This window comes from Chelon labrosus, assembly GCF_963514085.1.
Source record: "Chelon labrosus genome assembly, chromosome: 6".
In the NCBI taxonomy this organism is placed as follows: domain Eukaryota; kingdom Metazoa; phylum Chordata; class Actinopteri; order Mugiliformes; family Mugilidae; genus Chelon; species Chelon labrosus.
Genome location: NC_140342.1, coordinates 20,115,542 through 20,135,794, shown reverse-complemented (window position 1 = coordinate 20,135,794; position 20,253 = coordinate 20,115,542).

The following is a 20,253-nucleotide window of genomic DNA, read 5'->3' as shown; positions in this document are numbered from 1 at the left end:
TCTCCTGGTACCTGTTAATATTCCACTTCCTATCACTTGGGGGCAGTGTTGAAGCAAAAACTATAGGACCCAAACTTTTTCTAAAACAAGGTTTAAAAAGGTCCCTGAGACATTTTATTCTCTGTGCATTTTACTGCTTGAAATTCAGTGCAGAATTATTCAAGACGAAGAAAGTATTCATGATTGATAATTCGGAGAATTGAGCATGAATTATATATATTGTCAATGACAGAGAAAAGGAGGTGAGTGATATATGACTGCATCGCTCATACAAACTTAACACATGCAACACCGCAAAATGCCTGCGTGCCAGTGTTTGTGCTCGCCCCGTCCTTCAGGATAAGCCGAGCAGTCCATTGTTTGCATCGGCGTGATATTAACGTCCGCATTTCCAGCGAAACGTTTCGATGATTAGAACTCACATTACAGCGGAGGGGTATCGATCCCGCAGCACTTGGCAGGGTCTTCATCCATTTTCTGGTCACAGGCGGACCCTGACAACCCTTCCAGCTCTCTCACCCTATAGCCGTCACTCCACATCTCTTCTGTGTAGTGGCACTTTCACCATGGCAACATGCTATGGCAACTTGTGCATCCACGAATAGGCCGCTTTTGAGTAGCTTTAAAGGCAATTTAGAGGGACTGAATGGAGAAATTTCATGTTTCCTCTAAATGATCTTCCTCTAAACCAGCTTTAAGGTTCAGTTTAATTTACCCCAACATTCGTAGCATATTTGTTGTATACTTTTGCCATTGTTTTGTTCCCTTATATGCCGAACTGATTCACTTTGGCTCATTTGAGTATTTGACATTTGATAGACTTCTGTTTTGTTTTGCTTTTTTTTGCTTTTTTTACTGTACTATGTTAAAACTGAATGAAATGCCAGGTTTTTGTCTAATGCAAAGGAGGATGTATTATTTTTATTTTGAACATTTTTGGAATCTCACACCTTTATGCTTCTTATTGAATATTATTTATGTGATTTTTAGAAGATAGGAGTCTTATTCCGTCTCATTTCTGAAGCAAAATGTAGACCTCTTGAGTACAAACAGAACTCAGTGAGACTTAAAATAAATAAAAGGGGTACGTAAGTGAGTAGAAGTTTGACATGAAATGATAAAATAATGACTGATTAGCGCCATTTGGTCGCATGCCATGGTGGTTTTTACTGACCTTGTGTTTCATGTTAACATGGTGCTGAAGGAAGCCCACTCAGCTTTGTCACAGCATCCTAGTGTTCTCAGATTTCCCCTCTATGTGTGACGGTTTTCTCAAACTTAGCTATTTAACCAAACCAAAAGCTAAACTGAAAACATTTCCACATAAAACACTGCTGCAGTATGAATAAGGAAATATGCATTAGTACATGGACGTGTGTCACAGTTACCCTTTTCCAACACCTTTGCTGTCCTTGCAGCGGGCTTATTCATACCCCCCACCGACAGCTTATACAGTAGCACACAGAGCAACGTGAAGGTTGGCCTTTTGTGTCCTCGTGCATTTCTCTGCTTTAGTCTTTAATGATATCATTGCCGAGCTCAGTCATCTTTTATAGCTGACACCCCACAGGGTGGTCAGGCCAGCGTTCGCTCCGTGCGGCGTGTTCATGTGTGTGTACGCCTGTGCGGTCACTACCTCAGGCGTCCTCAGCGGCGGAGAGCGACGGGCCCTCCTTAGCCCTGAATCTTGAAGCCGAGACACTAATACGAAGCTAAAATACCGCTATGCGAGACGGGCTCCCAGCACAACTTTGAAATAATTGAGACAAACTCATTCAGTCGCGGCTCATTTAATATAATGAGCGAAGTGAGCTGTTCAATTTGCATACTGATAAGATGCCTCCATCAGATTACACAGGCCCCCCATCCACCCTCCCCCCCTCCACAGATATTCACTGTGGATATTATGTTTCATCGGAGCATGGATTTACTTTACAAACACACTCTGAGAAGTGCAAACTAAGACTTTCAATTAGTCCGTTGCCAGGTCTTAATCACCTCCAAACCAAATTGGGCAAAGGGTCAACAGCTTCCTGAGTCCTGCTTCCAAAAGAAGAGGTTTATATAACCAAAAGAAAAAGAAAAAAATCGAAACCCAATAGACATTTAATATTTGGCAATTTGTTGTAAACTGAAATCCGGCCAATTTCAGAACCATATATATTTCATGTGTTGGCTTTGGGATCTTGTGATGACCCCTTTCAACTCCTGCCCTTGCTCCTTTTTTTATTGATTCCTGTTATTGCTGTGGAAGTCCCTCGCCGTTCGTATTTGCTCCCTTAAATTTTCTCCCCATTCCGGCAGATTCCGGTCGCGCAGGTGCTCCGGCTGGTTGTTTGTATTGCTCACGGTTATATATTGCCGACACCGAAACAGTGAGGGCGGCGGCGCTGGCTGGTCTGAATCACATGTTTGTGCAGTGACTCCGTGCACTGCTGGAGGAATTGGACCAGGGACGCGCAAGCCCACACAGCCTGGTTCCAGAGCTCACCGACCTGTGGAGCAAGACATCTCTGAAAGGGAGCAGATGGCGACATGAATAGTGCAGCAGGTCCCTTCCACCCCCGCCCATTGCCTTGCGTGCTGCACATTACCTCAACAAATGCTTCTCATAACTGATGTGCTGGAATGGGTCCCATCATCTCTGGATTTTGCAGAGTGGCAGAATCATCAAGGTCACTACTCCTACTCTGACATACTTACTATACTGTAACACTCAGACTTCTTTAAGAAGAGCGGACTACTTGAAACTTCTCAAAAACCGCTAAACTAGATTTGTTTGTCTTTGTAAGCTATAGCTGTAGTACCGGTGTGGAAGATTGATCTCCTGGCATTTGATGCAATCAACAGCTCGAGCAACATGCCTCATTGGGCTATATTTTTATCTAATTTGCCTCTTTTTAGCACATATTTACATCTCTCTGAGTGATTTAAAGAAGAAAAATGTGTTTTTTCAACTAATTCCCTATCTGTCTACCAGGCATTTCAAGGAGGGAAAGCCCATAGAAGTTCCTTAATTATACATGGCAGCCCTGGGCAACATATAACATTAAACTTGCATGGCTTGGTTTAGCCAGAGTGTGTCAAAAATCCGCTCTGTGACCCAGCTTTCCCAGTGCTATTGCACCTCAACCCCAGTTTAATTTATAAAAAAACAAGAAATCTTGTGGTTTTCTGATTAAATCATTTGGAGAAAAAAAAAATAAAAATGAACCTATGTCTTAAATCACTTCCTATATATTCCACATCAATATTTAACAGCGTTCCTGTTTAACAGTCAGTTTACAGCGACTGCTCCTGCAGCCCGCATCCACCACTAGTGTGCACGACGCAGCATATGCAGACTGGCAACGTTTAATCATCTCGAAAAACAAAAAACAAAAAAAAAAATGCGTGCCATCTGTCAATACGAGCTCAGAGAATGCTAATGATAAATTAGAGAATGAAAATCATCCGTGTTTTCAAAATACGGAAAATGGATATTGCGTTTTGTTAAATAAAGTATGGAAGGAGGAAAATATCCTATAACTTGTAAGGGTGCACTGGGTTTCGTGGATGCAAATGACGAACTCCATGGTTTCGCACAGCCATTCGTGAGGTAAAGCTATTAGGTTTTGGTGATCTGGGGTTTTCCTCCACTTGAGGTTGATATTTTTAGTTTAAAAAGAAATGTCGGAAACGGGAAATTTAGTGCAGATATCATGTTCTCTTTGGGATTAATTCTAATAACCTACTATTTGTCCATCATCTGGTCAAATGCGAGTGAGTCTAGTTGAAGTACGAGTCAGGGAATCAATAACATGGTCCACTCTCAGACAGTACCCCGGGATCCTAGCCTCACTTTTGCCCAATGGGAGGAAGTGGAGACGCGTCATCCTTTCTTTTTCTACAGTCTATGATTTCAAATAAGTATTTTGGAAACAATTACTTTCTTTTAAACCCCCAAGAACTTGTTTGTTTAACCTTTTTATGTGCAGGGCACAGCGTGTCGCATCCATTGGTTACCATATTTCCTACGACTGCTGTTTACTAAGAATGTCCTCTGTGTAGTGTATGCTTGCCATGAAAATTAAATCAGCAAGCAACCCTGCCAGCTGTGAAAAAAATAAATAAAAAATTGCTGCGAATCATCAGAAGTATTTGTTAAACTGTCCCTCACAATGCAGGACTTCCAAACTATGACCAACTGGTGGGTTGAAGACATGCAACCCCAAGGGAACACACAACATTTCCTGGGGATATTCATGAGTTTTCTTTTTAAATCTGCATAGGAGAAAACAACAACAGGAAATAGGCCTCTCCAAGGTGAAGTGTTATTTTATTTATGCCCTGCCCAACTCCCACCCTCCCGTCGCCGTCTTCTATGTGTCCTCTCCCTGGGGAGCAAGGCGGCTGTGCCCCAGAAAGCTGACGTGCCCGGGCTGAGGGGGAGCCGGAGCAAGAGGGGGAGATGGGCAGCTCCGTGGTCACCACAGAGCAGAGCTGGCACCGAACACATGCGGCAGTTCTCCTCCGCTGCACCAAGGCACGCTTTCTCCGTTCACTTTTGTGGTGACCTTCAAGGACAACAAGAGGGTGGGTGAGGATAAAGAGAGTCAACAATTTGAGGGACGAGAGGCATGGCACAGTTAATATAGTGTAGGCTAAAGCTTCGTAGCTATAAGTTCTTCTTCTGCTTTATGTTTTAAAAGTGAATGTGTGTGTGTGTGTTTTTTTTTATTTTAAACCTATATGATGATATAAGAAGCAGCCTGGTACTCTTCCATCCCCTCACCCTAGTCCCCCTTCTGCCAGAGATTGATTGGCTGAGAGGCAGATTGACATGTCAACGACAGCTGCCCGGCACATTAGCTCTGTTAGGTCAATGCACCCTGACAGCTAGCTGACACCCCAATTTCCTGATGAGCTGCCTCCCGCTCGCCGTCTTTTAAGGAAAAGCTTAAGAAATCTTCTCCACAGCCCTCCCCGCTCGCCCTGCTTAATTTCTTTCCATCACTTGTCGTCTGATTATGCGGTTGCTCACTTTGTTATGTCAGCAGATGGAGAGGGGGTTAATGACTGGGAGCTGAGTGCTTCAGTACACCCCCGCCTCCCAGGACATGGAACTTCAGAGTGTGTAATGGATTAAAAGAAGAGGGATAGAGTGAGTGCCACATATGTGATTTTAAAAAGCCATATGCACTCTCTTCAGTCTGTTTAACGTGTTGTCTGTATCCTTCAGAATGTGACATGCTTAGACATGGTGGATTATACGTTTGAATTCATTCAAACCCTATTTTTAAGTATATTTTCAAGGATAAGCAAATATATTTTGAGTCAACGTGACAAAATCTGCTTTTTTGCAATTTTATATCATGGCTCATACTGTAACTAATGGTTCATTGGGGAATATATTACAGTTCATAATGAAATTTGCTTTATGCTTTCTAAGTGTTTACAGCTATCCCAACATACCAGCAATGCACAACATGGTGGTTTAGTCCGACAGTAAACTCAAGAAGCATACACACAGTTAGAGGTTAGCAGAAATGTGGTGGGAAAACTGGGTAAATGCCAAGTTGAATTAATTTCAACTTTAAAGCTATGCAACTGAGTAGACAACCAATGGGACGCACCAATTGATTGACCAATCAGGCATAACATTATAAGCACCTTCCTAATATTGTGAATGTTGTTAATTGGGGCCTTCGAGGGGAGGATCCTCTGTGGATCATCCCACAGATACTTGATCTCTTTGGGATCCAGTGAATTTGGAGGCCAGGTCAACACCTTGTATGTTCTTCATGTTTTTTTTTTTTTTTAGTTGTTCCTAAAGCGTTTGTCAGGCTGCATCCTGCTCAAGGAGTATCATTGCTATGGGGTGGGGGTACCTAGTCTGGTTGAGGTGGGTGCTACATGTCTGAGTAACATCCACAAAAGTTCCAAAAGGTCCAAATGTTTCCCAGCAGAACATTGTATTGTCACAAGATGATCATTGTTATTCACTTCTTCTGTCAGTAGTTTTAATGTTGTGGGTGATCAGTGTGTAATGGGAAAACAGACTCAGTGATGATAAAATGATAACACCCACCCTTATATTTAAAATGCTGTGCAAGATATTTAATATTTACTATGGTAGTATTGTTTATGATTGCATGTTGAAGAGTATTTTATGTATGTTCATGTTTTGTTATTTTTAAAGCATCGCTGTAATGGGTATTTGATTTTTCGTTGTATTCTGCATACAATGACAAGAACATCTCTTATTTCATTTCACTTCAGAAATTAAACCCAAGCAGGGTTGGAGCATTGGGTGAACTCAGTTTGGTAGCATTACTTACACTAATTTCTTTTCAAATATAGAGCGGCGACGGCAAGAAGAGTTAGCTTCGTAATGACATACACTAGCATTATTTACACTGTATGTTGGGTTTGTTTTACTCTGAAGCATCTTGGGGTTGGGGTTCACCAAGGCAACCATAGCCTTGAACATCCACCAGCGATCGTCAGCTACAAAGTGACGGGCGATGAGAGTGGCTTAAGAGTTGGTTTCAGCGCTGTTGCAACGCGTTCACTTCAACGAGCTAATCGCTAGCTTCATTGACAGTAGGCCTAATGTGAAATGTAAAAAAAATTTGCTAAATTACAAGTCCGCTCTTATAAAACTGCTTTAATAGAAGATTATGCTCACAGAACGGAAACAAAGAAGATAAAAGACGCCTGGTGATACCTGTTTGTTCGTGTCTCATTAAATGGTGGATGTCTAAAAAAATGTCACCTACACTGCTATTAACTGAGCAGGTAGCTGTTGCTACTAGCAACGGTGTTTAACTGAAACCAGGTGCTGGAAGCAGAAGATCACTCTAAGTCTGTAAAATTACTGATCAGGTTTGCCTATGAATATCTAAATCGATTGTAACATTAATAGTTAAAGTAATAGTTTTAACTTTAAGCAAGGAAGAATATACTGTTTTCACAGATCCTTAGGAAAATGTATTGGAACTGATTGACTGAGTTAAACTGGCAGAATTCATTGTCCTTTTGCGATCACATTTTTTAGTTTTTACTTTATTTCTTTTTAATAATTTGTCTAAATTAAGACCGCAAGCCAAAATGTGCTTGTATTCGTGTTATTTTCTGCATTAATGCAAGCAGTACTTGCATTTCCATCTTTAAAACGTCCACTTCAGAATACAGTAAATGTTTCAGCCCCCAAATAACCTGATAATAGCTACTGCATGTGGCTCTCGTGTCAGGTAACATAAACCTCCACATATTCCTTCTTCCGTACAACAAGAAATATCATCCCCTCAGACATCAGACATGACTTAATGAGTCAGCATTAACAGCCTTCCTCCACCCTCAGATTTGGATCCGATTATAAACATGGCACCCCGAACACACAAACACTGCTGGGCCTTCCTTGTCTTCCTGGGAATGAATTCACTTCGTACCGTATAATGAGAGTCAGTATGGGGTCCATATGGTTACAGCAGGGTTGGGTAGGAGCAAAGATCGGAAGACAGGAAGGGGGTAATGCACGTTTTAATGAGATGTGAGTCTCTGCGGCGCACCTGCACGCCAGCGATCCGTGAGGATTGCTCACTAGAGCCTAGAGAGGAATAAGGCCCGAGTAAAGTGCAATAGAAAAGCCCCTCAGAGTGGCTAAGATGTGGCACTGACTTCTTCAGCAATTGAAAGTGCATTAACCTGACTGATTTGGACGAAATCACAGCTGGAGCTCCCCTCCGCTTCCCAATGAACGGCACAGAAATTTAAGCAGGTATTACTTCTAATTTTCTTAACATGTGTTTGATGGTCATTTGGCTCTCTGCGGGACGCCGTGGGGCTTGGATACGGCCCGAGCGGATTGTGACTCACGCCGTCTGTGACTCAGCCTATGTTATCTGTCTCTGTAGCAGCTAGTTGGGCATTTGCCCGCCGCGCAGCCATCTCGGAGCCATTCATTTCTGCCATGTGCTCGCAGCTTGGCGTCGCTGCCTTTGGGCCGTCTGCGTCCCCTGACAATGATGTGATTGTGAGGGTTTGCCAGCGGAGGTGACAGCCACATCTCAGGTACTGTAAGGACCTGCAGGGGATGCCGCACGACAGTTTAGGTGGGTGTTTAATCTGTTCTGTAAATATTAATGAAGTCAGCTTTGCCAGATCAAAGAGAATAATTCATCCCATTATTAGAGACAATCACACACGCACGCCCACGCACAGGATTGTATCTATGATTGTTTTGACCTTGACGTCTTGAAGAAAAAGGATCAAAGTCCCTCTGTGGCATGGCATTCAGTTCATTCAGAGCAATACAATAACTGTAGGAGCTTTTATTGCCATTCAGCACTGCTCTGTGATTTCATATGGCAGCCCGACTGGACTAAATTATCGTGGTTTGACTGGGAAATAGCCGCTCAAGGTCAAACTAAGACAAACAGCATGTTATCCCGAGCCAGAGGGGGACCGAGTTGACTGATCTCACACAAGAAGACCACACCAAGACCACCGGGGGCCTATTAGGGGCTACAGATTGTAGGGCCTTGTCATGCATTCACTCTATTTATGCCTCTCAGTTGTCTTTTAAATAATGCATCTCGGTTTAAGCAGAGTCCTGCTTTTTTAAACGCAGCACCTGGCACGCTTTGGTATTCTGCAGTTCGCTCTCTCCCGGGGCATAGATTTTTATAAGGCTTTGTGAGGGGGCTTTAGTTCGGAGATGTGAGGGGAGAATATGACTGAACTGGGAGCTACTGCATGACAATGATGTTAGTTGGAGGAACGGTTGGTTTGTGTAGTCGTTGGAATGCACAGTGCATAGCAGAACAGGAGAGGAAAGAGGAGGTTAGAAAAACACAAGCACGGCACTCTCACAATTATGATTCAGTGAATATTTCTGTCTTTCTAAATATTCCAATTCAACTCAGGAACTTTAACTTAAAGCATTTTCAAATGCTACAAATCTACAAATGCACTCCTACTGAACTGCAGCTTTCATTGCACCCAATTTAATATTATTCTCCAGTTGATTGTCTTGTACTGTATTGTCTCACAGGAGAAAAGATAACATTAATATCTTCAAGTGGGAATACATTTCTTCCAGCAGCAGAGCGAGGGCTTGTATTTAGGTGCATGTGCCTTCAGATTTGGCCTTGGAAGTGTGTGTGTGCATCATTACAATTCATTCCACGTTACTTTTCATTTCTTGTTCGTCTTCATTCTTGAGTCAGACATTTTAAAACTTGGGCTTTGCTAAGTTCAAATGTATGCAGCTAATGAGGCCTCACTGTTAGAGACTCCGGCCACTCTGATCTGGGCAGTTAGCGCCCCTTTCCCAACGGACCTTTGATTCTGACTCAATTTGTGGGAAAAAAGCATAATGAGCCGAACGCTGCTAGGTCTGTTCTCACATTAGCTCTGACCTGCGACGGCCGTCCTCTACAATAGAATTTACATATTCTCTATTGGTTCTCCGTTAACTTGTTCAAGCATCAGTGAGTAACTGACAGGAGAGATGCCTGCTGAGAATTTGATACTGTTTGTCAAAATTTTTCCATACATAAGTTGCAACCGTGATGTCACCCGTTGGTTCGTGGACTACCGTATTAAAACCACTGGTTTGGCGCTTTGGCCATTGCCATTTTGTTTGGATTTGACTGAAAACTTGAGGCCACTTTGCAAACATAACCACGCGATAAAACGTACCCTGCTTCACTGTATATTTTAATCTTCTTTACAGTGCCTTTTACTTTTGAACTTGAGGTTTGTTTTCACTCACTGGGTTTTGGGGTTAAAATAGACTTATACAGTGATCAGGCATAAAATTATGGATATGAGAAGTGAATAACATTGACCATCTTGTGACAATTCAATGTTCTGCTGGGAAGCTTTTGGACCTGGCATTCATGTGGATGTTACTTAGACATGTAGCACCCACCTAGACTAGACCAGGCACCCCCACCCCATAGCAATGATACTCCTTGATGGCAGCATCCATCCCCAGCAGGATGCAGCCTGACACAGGCACGCACACAAAAACAGTTTAGGAACAACACAAAAAAACATGAAAAACAGCACAAGGTGTTGTCCTGGCCTCCAGATTCACTCCTAAACTGATCAAGTATCTGTGGGATGATCCACAGAGGCCCCTCCCCCTTAACCCACAGGACCCGACTGGTTTACATCATTTGGACATAACGTTGGATATGGTGTGTCATGGCACCAGTGCCACCGGATCCTTGTGTGTATCTCTGCGACAGCTTTGGCAAACCGTACCCAAAAGAACAAAAGCCGGAACAAACAGGAATTTTAATTATGAACTCCCCGCGGTTTGCTTCAATGTCAAATAGGACTTACCAATTATTCTTACACATTATGACACCGACATAGTACCTGCTAGTAAATTAAATCTTGCTTCCAAAGATCTTAAAACCTACATTTCATGATACTCTGGTTCTAGGTATCAAAAGGACATTTCCACATTTTTTCCTTCCCGGGGATCACAGCAGCACTGCTATGATTGGTTATCAAACACATGTCTTCTCAATCACAGAAGGCTGCACAGCGTGGGAGCGTCTGACTCTGCAGTTGAACAAAAAGTCCTGAGACAGGCCTTGGATGGAACTGGAGGTAATTAAACAGGTTTTACAGTCATTTGATTCCACTCTGCTGGAACCTGAAGAACATTTTCACTCAAATTTCAGGCGGATCACAGACTGCAGGCTTGTGGGCTTTCGGGTCAACGGGATAAAGTTCAACATCAAATACGGACATGGTGCCCTGCGGGGCTTGTGACTAGTGAAAACGGTACAGTTTGTTGAAATGCATGGCTGCTTGTCTGGGGAAGAAAATAACTCAAAGCTTCACTGTTAAAGGCGGATTTTTTGTTCTTTTGGGTACGGTTTGCTCAAGACACTTCAAGACGCTGGGAAAAAGAACAAGCCTGTTCACGTTGCTAATGCACCATATACTTTTGACACAGCTGCTGGTGTCGCAGAGATACACACAAGGATTCGATGGCACTGGTGCCATGAGACGCAGTATTTGATACATTAACCCACCCATTAGATTTGAACCAAACGATGTACACCGATAACATTATGACCACCTTCCTAATATTGTGTAGGTCTCCCTTGTGTCTCCAAAACAGTTGTGACTCATCAGAGAATGGACATGGGCCTTCTGAGGGTGTCCTGTGGTGTCTGGCAACAGAATGTTGTTAATGGGGGGCCTTTGGGTCCTATAGGTTGAGGGGAGGGGCCTCTGTGGATCATCCCACAGATACTTGATCAGTTTGGAATCTAGTGAATTTGGAGGCCAGGTCAACACTTTAGTTGTTCCTAAACTGTTTTTGTCTGTGTGCCTATGTCAGGCTGCATCCTGCTGGGGATGGCTGCTGCCATCAAGGAGTGTCATTGCTATGGGGTGGGGGTGCCTGGTCTGGTCTAGGTGGGTGGTACATGTCTAAGGGTGTATTCACACCTGCCTTGTTTAGTTCGATTAAAACGAACTCAAGTTTGTTTCCTTGCTTGGTTCGGACCTTTTTGACTGGTGTGAATACAATCACTCGAACTCTGGTGCGGACCAAACAAGCGGACCGAGACCCAGCTGAGGAGGTGGTCTCGGAGCGGTTCCTACCGAACCCTGGTGCGGTTCCTTTATGGTGTGAAAGCAGCCCGACCTCGATCCGACCCAAGTTGCAAAAATCTACCTTTTTGGATTTGACGAGCTCCCGTAGTTTTCGCGCATCTATCAAGAAGCGTCTGTGTGTCTGTCTGTCTGTGGCACGCATATGTCGCGAACCGTTGGCCCGATTGATTTGAAACTGGGCAGGTGTCTCGCTACGGGCACGAAGATGTGCACTGCTAAGTTTGACGTTGTTTGGATAAGAAATGTAAAATATATCGGTAAAATAGAATTTCTCCGCTCTAATATTTCCAGTTGCCTGATGACAGTTCTAAATTATTGCGCTGGCTCAAACGCTAGATGGTAACCATGGCAACGGAGACTCAACGCTATTTTACAGTTTACAGACAAAACATGAGTGATTTGATCATCTATCTATAAATCAAGAATTTATTTTAACTTATTTGGTGAGTTTGTGTCTGTGGCACGCTGATTTGAAACTGGGCAGGTGTCTTTGTGGGGAGGAGACATGGGTCACGACAATGGTCACAACTGAAAAATCTTCTTCAGCTCCCACTATAGGAATACATACTTCCGACGGGCACTGCACTAGTTATGGGAAATGTAGGATAGCCCAGTGACACACACAACAGAGAGAGACACGTGAAGCAAACAAACGCAGGTAGGTTAGGTAGAGATGAGCCGTGGCTTAACCGAGCTCTGAGGAGACACGCTGCCTCCTAGATATCTGGGCAGATGTCCAGATATCTCAAATGCTGGAGAAAACACATAAAAATGCAGAAGTATATAAGATTTTTAGTAAACAAATGAGAGAGAGGGGATTCCAGCGCTCAGTTTATAAACCATATTGCTAGCATAATAACAAGTAGACCTACAGTACGCAAAGTCTCCATTGTTGCCTATTTACGTGGGACATTTGGCTTCCTTCTTTACCCCGCCTATACGTTTACCAGCCAATGGCTGAACGACCTTAGCACATGTGTTTTTGTTTATAAATTCTGGTCCGGTTGCAATTAATCACAGTGTGAAAGCGAACCGCACTAAAAAAAAAAAAAGAAAAAAAAAATTGGTCCGGACCAAAGCAAGTGAACTAACGGACCTTCCTGGTGTGAATACGCCTTAAGTAACATCCACACAAATGAATGCCAGGTCCAAATGTTTCCCAGCAGAACATTATATTGTCACAGGATGGTCAATGCTTTTTAGGGTTAGGACTTCTCCTGTCAGTGGTCATAATGTTATGTCTGTTGGGTGTATATGTCTATTTTAACCCAAAACTGTATAGTTTTAGTGCCTAAACCTAAAAGGTAAAGGCTGTGACACATCAAGTCGACAGCCGGCCATTTGCAGGAATGGGTGAGTGTCTGTGGTCCTAGCACCGTTGGCTCTAGTTGGACTCTCCTGTTGGCAGCTTGTCAGCTGATTCAGCAGGTTTAATCTGCGACAGAATGAGCCAATCTGGGAGATCACTGTAACTGGCCTACCAGTTTAGCAAGCCAGTGCACAAGATGAGAAATGGAAGAGGCCAACAAAACAACTCTTCTTCTTTAACATTTATATTTTGCAGCAGCATCTAGAAAGAAACATGATTCAGGAGAGACACGCTCTGTGTGACAGTCTGTTGTTGTTCCTAGCTTTCCAGCCTCCCAGCTAATAGTGTCTCTCTTGGTTTAACCTTTTGAATGACAAATACACTTTTTCCACTTGCTGATATGAAAAGTTATTTTATTTCTTGCAGGCGCAGAACATATGTTCTAGCTGGCTGTTTGCTGTAGTCTTTGCGGTGTGTTCAAGTGCAACTCTTTGGTCTGAACATGGGCTCTTAACTCTGCAGTTAAAACCTGGTGCATCTTTCTGAGACACCAATGGCTTCGACCAAAGAACGAGGCAAGTGTTTACTTCTGCAGCCCTTTAGCCAGTTTACTTACGTTCTTATGAAGTTCTCCCCAAACTTAGAACGAGCAGTAATAGACTTTAAACGGGTAAAACTCCAGCCGAGGAGAATGGACTTGTGTTTTAAAAATGAAGCAGTGTCTGGAGAGCTCAACCTCAAAAGAAGATTACAAACACTGAAGCACACAAGCCTCCCGGATTCTTGGAAAAGGCTGGAGTAGGATCTTAACATGTGAGAGAGCGATAGAGAGTATACACACTAGTATAGAAGAATGGAAGAACGTGTGTACACACATCTTCACTATGAGGAGATTACATGTCTCAGCCAGAAAAGCCATTTAGAAATCAGCTCAGTACAAAGGCAAACATCAATAATAGAGGTATTAAGAATTTTAATCATGGGCTTATTTAACATGGTAATTGCCGGTGACAAAAGCAAAGGACCAAGTGATTAAACGCTTGATGTTGAAAATTCTGCATCCTTTATTAGTGGTATAATTTAACAGCCATCCCCTACAGAGCGAGTCCTGGTATTCTGGAGGGGCGAGGATCGCTGATTTTCAAAGCTCCTCTGTCAGACAAATGTTTAGCATATTCAACACCCCGGGATCAATATGTTGTCCGGGAATAGCGTTTCTCGCACCCGGCAATTAATTCACCGCCGTCGACCTCTGGCTTGAGTTTTAGTGGAGCCAGCAGCACCTGCCTGCTGATGGGACAGGGAGGGACATAAAGCAAATGACCTGTTTTAATACTCCTCATCAAAACCCACAATAAAAGATCAAGCGGGGCAGCGGCAAACCGGGATCCCTTACAATGACCTTAAAGCTGAGGCGCTAAACGTTTTGTAGGTTGTGACAAAGGTCGGTCTGCTATCGATCTGTCCACGGCAAGTCAACATTTACCTTCATGTTTGATGGCAGCCAATGCAAGTTTGTGGAGTGATTTTTAATAGCATATGTACAGTACACAGTACATATATATATTCAGTCATTCATCTTCGGTGCACCCTGGACAGGTCGCCAGTCTATTGCAGGCCTAACACAGAGAGAGCATGTCTTTACGTCTCTTTTTTAATAATTTTCTCCTCTCATCTACGTTTTTTATAAGCAGTGAAGGTAGCTTCACGCCAAAAAAGGTGCAATATAACCATAAAGATGTATCATCATGACCTTTGTCTTGATATCATTTACCACATCCTACTCAGTATATTTTCCACGTGATATTTCTAACAACGACAATGAAACAAACCAGTTTTACTTTTCAGTATTGACGCATCATCCGAGCTGTCCGCCCATCCCGTCCTTGCAACTTTGATATTGCAGAAATAGCCTGACTCACCTGCTATTAAATACCGCCGTGATAATGTTTGCCAGACATATTCACTAATTTGTTTGCGCTCCATTTGTAATTACAATATTTCCAGCACCACTTTGAGGTACAACAGCTGAATACTAAGCAGTGACATTACACTTCTGCGCGTTGATGGGAGTCCTACTTGTTGCTCTTGTTTTTAAGCTCATGGTCATCAAATGAATGATTCATTCACTGTCTCCTCTGCTGCGTGAGTGACTGAATGCTGTTTCATGGTTTTAGTCCGAACCTAAGGTTATGCCAGATGCAATTATCCAAGTGTCGGGAAGATGGATGGAAAGGCTCTCTCCCCATAGAACCGGCAGTTGTTAGACAAGTCAAACACCCAGGAACTTAAAAATCTTTTTCTTCTTTACCTCACCTGCCTACAGGTTTTTTTTTAGTACATCACCAGCCGGGACAATGCAGTGAATAGCAAGTGAATGCAGTGAAAATGTAATCATGTTGATAGCACATAATCTAATGCACAGTACTTTGTGAGGCTTTTGTAATTACTCGATACATGTCTGCTTATTATGATAGCAGAAGTTATTTCTGTGTCGGTGCCGACTGCATTCAGGAAGCTTCATTACGCCACCACATCCTGAAATCCTATTTTCTCAGCCGGCTTGTTAATGAAATAGATACGGAGCATGTGAACACACACACAGAGCTCTGCTGAAGTTGCATCAGGTTTTGTTCATTCACATGACACATTTATATGTTTCCGTTCTGACTCTTGAGTTAAGCTCTTAACTTGAACTTTGGTTTTGACTGTTTTATATTTGGTTAGCCCTGCGATAGACTGGTGACCTGTCCAGGGTGTACCCCGCCTCTCACAGCTGGGATAGGCTCCAGCATCCCCCGCGACCCTTCACAGGACAAGCGGTTACAGAAGATGAATGAATGAATGTTTTATGTTGGTTCATTAATATTTAATGTCATATGAAGTTTTCCACGAGGGTCCAGTTGTGGATCTCAGATCAAAGGACGTCTGCAAGTAGTAGTAGGAAGAAAATCAGTTCCCCTAAAGTGAGATGCATCACTGGGTTTTCTGAGAGTCACCTTAAATGTGCAGTGCATTGTAGAATTGTAGTGCTAGACAATTCTAGTACTAGTACAAAGAATAAGAAAGAGTTGCCTTTGCTGAAACCAAGGTAATCCTTTAAAACATCTACTATTGAGAAGGCAAAATAAAATTCCAAGAAAGGCATACAGCGTGAAATACCCAGGTTTTACTGGGCAGATACACTGTAACTTTATCTTAAGGCTTTTATAAAGATGCCATTGTCACAAGGTGTAAATAAAAAAGGTGTAAAAGGTATTAACATTTGTCTGCAGCGCAGTGCTATCCTGAAAGAAGAGTAGTGGCAAAATGTTGAAAAAACTGTACTATTGACAGGACAAAACGGGGACAAAAAAGAGAGACAAAACGATTCCTGAAATGATTTTGAAGCTCAGTGTAGTGGTTCTGGTCATCGCCATCTTGGCAGTGCTAGGCTCCTCCTACCTTCTGACTATCCCAAAAATGGGTGATGACGTAGAGCTCAACTTAAAGCTAGTGACTTCTGAAAACCTCCACTTGTCTCTGAAACCAGTCACCTTTTTTTATATACTGAAAGCCTTGATATGTTAGAATTTAAACATGCAAGTTTAAACATCGCAGGATCAATATGTCTTAAACTGTCCTGTGAATTCAGGCATTTTAAAATGGAAGTCAATGGGGACTGACTCACTTTTGCTGCTTGCCTCTGGTGGTCGTTTGAGGAACTGCACCACTTTCACATTTTATTTTCGACCACTTCGCAGGTTACATTTTAAACAAGAAAGATTATTTAATTTTGCATCACAAAAAAAGTCCTGAGCAGACAAATGTGATCAGATGACCACTAATAGATGTGATTCCCCTGGGAATGTTGCTCCTGTTCCCATTCTCTCTACCGCTGGCTTCCAGACCTGGACTCCCAAGGCATTAGACATGATCGTAAGGTGTTACTTCTTAGTATTTAAACATGATATTTAAAAACCGGTGACCAAATAGGGCGATCATGTTATAGCAAATATAGCAAATATAGATAAACTGTCTGTCTGTCTGACCATTAGCCACATGTCATTTGTCCTGGTGGACTCTCTTTTGCGATGCTGCAGAATTGTAAAATGTTATAATGCCTCAACACTAATAACTACTTAATATGGTTATAATAAAAAATATTTTTTTCCACTCATTCAAACTGCAGAGTATGACCATCCAAATATGAATCCACCTCACTCACCACTTTTAGTCATCAGTGATCTGGGTGATCTGGGGATCAGTCTCTGCTGGCTATCCGACGCCAACAATGACAAAGATAGAAGGAACTAGGCAGATTAGAGGAGAGTGTTATATTTTTGCACCCTCTGATCAGGTGAAGGAAATGATGGATGGACTAATACCCGACTACGTCTTCTCCCTCTCCCGTCTTGGCGGTTAACCGAGGTCTTTAGATTCACTTACCTGCAGGCCTGCCGTTATCTGTCTCCGCTCCTTCAATGACAAGTGCCACCTCAGAGAAGCCCTGCAGACGCTCTCCCCCCTCGACAAAGGAATTCACGCTGCTGCCGTCGCTGTCCTCCAAAATTTAGATCAAGTTGTGCTCAGATGCGCCGACAACAGAATCAGTTTATTGCATTAAGGGGAGAAACAACTGAACACCAATTAAACCAGAACTAGTTATTATTAACAGACTTGATGACATCTTCTGTGTAGGAATGCTTTGTATGTATGAAAGTCATTGCATTTTTTATTTTTTTTTAATGCCGACTGAAAATTCCCCTCTGTTGTTCCAATGATCATTGTTGTCATTTTGAGTTTTCTTATCTAATTCCGCACACTGGACCACAACCAAATAAGCAGCCATACCTTTGCAAGGGTTTGAACATCTGTGTTTGATGATCGTCAATATTATGCCAGCTGTCCCTGTTTCTGGCCGACAGTGCAAACACACAGTGGATGGAAACCGAGGTGGCAGTCCACTTCCGTTTGTTTCCCAGTTTATCCTTTTCACCAGGCTGTATTTAAACTAATTTTGTAATCTCGCTGACTGGCATCTGTAAGGGCTGACCCAACACATTTACTGGGGCTTACATACCTCAGCTGGAATTAGCGATATGTTTCGAGGAGCCAGTGTTTGCCCTGAAATCGTGCGACAAACAGTTTGTTTTGTTTGAGTTCAGAGACACGCTCTTTAGAAGCTTTATTCCACACGTCAAATTTAGTTTAAATTGAAAAGTACTTCTCGCAAAGATGGCTTCTTTATTTGTATCAAAAACCCACTTTTGGATCGACAACAATTTTCCGTTTGCCGTGGTCATCCCCTTCAGACAGATGGGAGCCACGCAGAGGCATGCTTATCTAGCTCCCCTCCCACTGCCTCAAGGGAAAGTAGCTCCACTTTTCCCCATATGAGGCTGGATGGTGTCATTATCTAGGATCAACTCTAGATTTCCGTCACCATCACCACCAGGCACGACTCGATGGAGTATTGACAGCATGGACTGCTGATTCCTCTCACTGACGATAAACCAACCCTTAACGGATCCATTCAGTAACTAAATATGCATGCAACACACATCTGAATCTTACAAGGCACCCAGTCCAGTTTTCATCCGTGCACCCTGCAAAAGCACTAATCATTTCTAACGAACAACATACAACTGAAAGATTTTTACTGACGTGAACATTAAAGAACGGGTTAATAAAGGGAAATGCTCCACTGCAGCACACTCCTACCTCAGCAGAATCCATGTCAAGACAGTGCTGGAAAGTTTTGGCAGACACTTGGCAAAGTGTGACACTTTGCAAGGAGAAGACAGGAACACCGTGATGTCACCCGGCCCGCTTGCTTCAGATGTCCCGGCTTCTCTGCCTCAGATGGCTGAGTTGTTTCAAGGGACGCCCCGGGGCTACGGCGCCACAAAGAACTCCGAGAAATACCCTTGACCGTCTCAAGAGCACTCCCACTTCACAGCGCCGAGGCATTCAAGCAGAGAACAAATACCTAGCTGACTGTGCAGTGTCCACGGTAATGTTATTTATGTCGGAATTATACGGCTGCACGTTGACTTTGAATCTCGCGAGTTAAAGCCTCAAGAAATGCGACACAGATGCAGAAGAAAAGTAAAGAATTAAACTAAAATCTTTGTTTTACAGCACTGTTTTCCTTTAGTCATGTAAACGCTTTTATCTTTTTCTGGGACACAGCTCATTTAAGGTCACCTGAAATAATAATAATAAGATGAATAATTTGGATTCGTCCACAAACGGGTTCAGTGGCAATCCCTAGCTCAGTAGCAAGCTAAATATCACCGGTAAGATTCTGAATTGTAGTCTGGTCATCATGTTGGGTTTGTTAAAAATAAAATTATTAAAAACCTCAACAAATAATCTCCTAATGAGCACAAAGCTTGGTAAAAACTGTTACAAACCATGACAACTCTGCATCACTGACATCTGTGCGCACTTCTGATTGTACCATATTAAAAGTCCCTGCACGTGCGTGCCATACAACACCAGCAGGTGATGTATTTCAGTCACAACAGAGGTACCCACCCACTCAGTCACCAACAAGTTCACTCTGAGATACACATCTTCCTACATACGTTACCTGAAGTTAAAGAGTGGTGGTTCAGTGGCGTCGCTGTCTTGGCAGAGTGGGACTCTGCCTAACTCCCGTATAATTCAAAAATGGTCAAAGAGGTGCAGCATGAGTGGAGCTGAGGCAGGAGGCCTAGGAAGTAATCTGTGAGGGGAACTCTTAGCAGCCTGTCACTCATTGTTGCCATGGGCTTAATTATACATATGCCTTGATAGAATACATACAAATGAATGATAAAGAAAAAGAAGCACAGTTGTTATGAATGAAAAAATAAATAAAAAATAGCTACGGAAACTGCTCAAGGCAATAATCATGTCTGCAGCATTTTACCCAATTTTGGATCTTGCCTCAAGTGGACATTTGAGGAACTGCAGTATTTTTGTGTGTGTTTTTTTAAAACTCTCTCTCGCTCTGATTGCAGTATACTGGAAGTTTAAAGGAGTAGTTCGACATTTTTAAGGACTATACTTAATTTACTTTCTTGCTAAAGGTTAATAGAAGATTAATACAACAATTATATTTATTTAAGACCAGAAGGAACTGGTAGTAGCTTTATATTTAACAAAGTCTTAAAATTTGCACACACTATGCTGCAGTCAAACGTTTACAATCACCCTAACTCATACTCTGTTAGTCTTTTTATAGGTGCATTGTCTCCCGGGTGTTTTGCTCTGTCTCTTGTTCTTGCACTGTTGGCACTGTTTGTCTGCACCGTTTGCACTGTTCGTACTGTTTGCACTGTTTT